The sequence below is a fragment of the Scyliorhinus canicula genome, chromosome 1 (assembly GCF_902713615.1).
Source record: "Scyliorhinus canicula chromosome 1, sScyCan1.1, whole genome shotgun sequence".
Classification (NCBI taxonomy): domain Eukaryota; kingdom Metazoa; phylum Chordata; class Chondrichthyes; order Carcharhiniformes; family Scyliorhinidae; genus Scyliorhinus; species Scyliorhinus canicula.
The window spans coordinates 151,381,883-151,385,704 of NC_052146.1; the positions used below are offsets into that span (position 1 = coordinate 151,381,883).

The 3,822-nt window shown below is 50.3% G+C and overlaps 1 pseudogene; it reads left to right on the plus strand.

Moving 5' to 3' along the window:
• The first annotated feature begins 364 nt into the window (after positions 1-364).
• LOC119961987 lies at positions 365-3,060 on the plus strand (annotated as a pseudogene).
• The last annotated feature ends 762 nt before the right edge of the window (positions 3,061-3,822 follow it).

Consider the following 3,822-nt stretch of genomic DNA (forward strand, 5'->3'; position numbering starts at 1 on the left):
GAGGGACTACCACAACGGGTCCTGCTACCAGATAGCCGCTCTCAGGAAAAACCTGAGGAATAGAGGGGAAAAGGAAAACCCCAGAACTGCCCCCAAGTCTGCCAGGACTAACTGGAGACAGAGGGAAGTACCGGCTGAGGCTCCCCCAACAGAGAAGGACTGTTTCTGGCACCAGACAGAGTGGGGTAACAACGACAGAAACCCTAGAAGGAGGTGGCAAAAGAGGAATAGTAGGTGGGGACTCAGGGAAGTGCACAACCTAGACGCCCCATCCTCCTCCGAAGGGGAACAATTCTATAATATTACAACGAAGAAAGCAGAACCCATTAGGATTACCCCACGGGTCAACGGGCGGCTGACAATAATGGAAATAGACACGCGTGCGGCCGTATGAGTAATGGGAGTGGCAGCATTTAGAAAAATCAAAGATGGACTCCAGCCACTAACCCTAACAAAAACATCGACGAAACTTAAAACCTACACGGGGAAACCCCTGAAAGTTCTAGGCACGACTCATGTACCTGTGGAATATGAGAAACAATTGCTCAGATTACCGTTGACGATAGTAGAGGGCTCCGGAACGAGTTTAATTGGACGGAACTGGCTGAAAGACCTAAAATTAGATTGGATGAAAATTTTCCAGAGTGGAAGCGGGCAGTTCAGTGGAGTACTCCAAAAATACCCGGAGGTCTTCCAAGAAGGTTTGGGGGAAATCATACGCGCCAAAGCAACTTTGCACGTGGACCCAGAAGCCCTTCTGAAATTTTGTAAGGCCAGGCCGGTACCTTTTGCATTAAGGAAGAAAGTAGATGACGAAATAGAAAGGTTACGGCGCGACGGTATTATCAGACCAGTACAATTCTCGGAATGGGCAGCGCCGGTGGTACCAATTTTGAAGCCAGACGGCTCAATACGTCTCTGTGGAGATTTCAAACAGACAGTAAACAAATACGCACTGCTGGACAAATACCCAATTCCGAAAATAGACGACCTATATGTCAAATTGGCAGGTGGGCTTTTGTTCACGAAACTAGACATGAGCCATGCCTACCTGCAGTTAAAACTGGACAAGGGCTCCCAGAAGTTCGCTACGATCAACACCCTGAAGGGCCTTTTTCGTTATACTAGGCTACCTTTTGGAGTGTCATCAGCCTGCGCTATATTCCAGCGCACAATGGAAAATATTCTGCAGGGACTACCGCAGGTGGCGATTTATTTGGACGATGTCTTAATCACGGGTAGGACAAACAGGGAACACTTAAGGAACCTGGAGGAAGTGCTCAGGCGTTTCTCAAAGGCAGGCGTACGGCTAAAAAGGGAAAAATGTGTTTTTCTGGCCCCACAAGTGACATACCTGGGATATAAAGTAGACGAGTCAGGCTTACATCCATTAGAAGACAGAGTAAGGGCAATAAAAGAAGCCCCAGCTCCCACCACGGTCCAGGAGTTACGATCATTTCTAGGGTTGGTAAACTATTAGGTAAAATTTATTGAAAATAGGGCGTCCATCCTAAAACCCTTCCACCAGCTACTAAAAAAGGGGCAAGAATTGAAATGGTCCACCCGCCAAAACCGAGCATTTAGGGACATTAAGGAACAGCTGTCATCCGAAAATATCCTAGAGCATTATGACCCAAGGAAGGAGTTGGTGGTCACTTGTGATGCATCCCCCTACGGGGTAGGAGCTGTCTTAGCCCATAGAGGAAGGAATGGGGAAGAACGGCCAATAGCCTATGCTTCGAGGACCTTGGCGATGGCTGAGAGGAAGTATGCCCAAATCGAGAAGGAAGGACTGGCGGTGATATTCGCAGTAAAAAAATTTCACCAGTTTCTGTACGGGCGGAAATTCACAATAGTGACGGACCATAAGCCGTTATTAGGGTTATTAAAAGAAGACAAGTCAATACCCCCGATTGCATCAGCTAGAATCCAATGCTGGGCGTTGCTACTGGCGGCATATAGGTACGTTCTGGAGCACAGACCGGGAACGCGAGTAGCACATGCAGATGCTTTGAGCAGACTTCCTCTCCCGGACACTCCGCCGCAAATACCAAAAGTAGAGGAGACAGTAATCACTCTAGATTTTTTGGACACCCTACCAGTAGACGCACAACATATTCGGTTGTGGACGCAAAAAGACCCAGTTTTAGCCAAGATTGAGCATTTACTGCTAACAGGGGAACTGGAAAGACCAGTGGAGCCCCAGATGCACCCATACTGGAGCAGAAGGGACCAAATAACCGTAGAAGACGGGATCCTATTATGGGGAGCCCGGGTAATCGTCCCAGCTCAGGGCCATCAGGCAATCTTAACTGAGTTACATCACGGACACCCAGGGGTGTCTAAAATGAAGATGCTAGCTCGAAGCTACGTTTGGTGGCCAGGTTTGGACACAGACGTAGCAGCCTTGGTACGTCGGTGCCAGGAGTGCCACCAGCGGCGCCATTGCACCCGTGGGAATGGCCAGGCAGACCGTGGACCCGCCTGCATATTGACCACGCCGGCCCTTTCATGGGCTCAATGTTTTTGGTGATAGTGGACGCCCACTCCAAATGGTTGGATGTCCACCGGGTAAACACGGCAAGCACAGCATCGACAATTGAAAAGCTCAGGGCCTCGTTTGCAACACATGGACTTCCGGAGGTATTGGTGTCAGACAATGGAACGGCATTCACAAGTGGGGAATTTGGAAAATTCCTGAAGGAAAACGGAGTCCGTCACATCAAAACGGCCCCTTACCATCCAGCGACCAACGGCCTGGCAGAGAGAGCGGTCCAGACACTTAAAGCGGGACTCAAGAAGCAGCCGGCAGCGTCAATAGACACAAAGCTCTCCCGCTGGCTGTTTGATTACAGGACCACACCGCATTCCGCAACGGGCATACCGCCAGCTGAACACTTAATGGGAAGGCGGCTGCAAACGAGGCTGAGTCTCCTTTTCCCAAATTTAACGGGGAAAGTGGAGAAACAACAGGAGGCCCAACGCAGGGGGCATGATAATAGTCGGCAGCAGAGATATTTCCAGGTGGGGGCACCGGTTTGGGTCAAGAATTATGGGAATGGACCAACGTGGGTCAAAGGCACGGTAGAGTCCCAAACAGGGCCCATATCCTATGAGGTTGCAATAGGAGGTAAGGTGCTGAAGAAACACCTAGACCAAATAAGGGCAGCGGAACCACACCTGGAGGCAGGCGAAGCAGGACCGCCTCAAGCTGGGATTGCCCAGATGGAAAGGATACCCACACCCCAGCCCCGAGCAATTTCTCCCGACCCTGTCATCCAGTCATCAGAGTCGGAGATGGACACACTCGACGAGGCCGTCGCGACACCTCCCCCCGAGGAGGAGGAAGAACAACTTCCAAGGAGGTCGTCAAGGATAAGACGGGCACCTATAAGGTACACCCCGCCCACTTCGGAGAACGACCCGGCGGACGACACAGAGGTGACAGACCCAGACATGAGGAGCAGGAAGAAACTCAGAGGAATGGCAGCTGGCAGGAATTCCTCGGACCTTGGGGGGGGGAGGGGTGTAATGAACTCCAATTGGCTTTATTGGTTGGCCAATTGGAGTATGAGCTCCCTCAATGATAGCTCATTGAGGGGGCCCGTATAATCACCTGTGTAGGCTTTGTGAGCAGTCTTAAGTTGACTGGACTGCTAGCAGCACTGTTTGTAGCTGCTCGTGTAATATCGTTATTGTAAATAAATATTGGTGGGGTGACGGAACTCCTGCCTCCTGTGGATTACTACAATAACTGTCACCAAAAGTGAAAGGTGACTGAAAAGAGTGGAGGTCTGATTTTATAATATGTAAATGGGATGA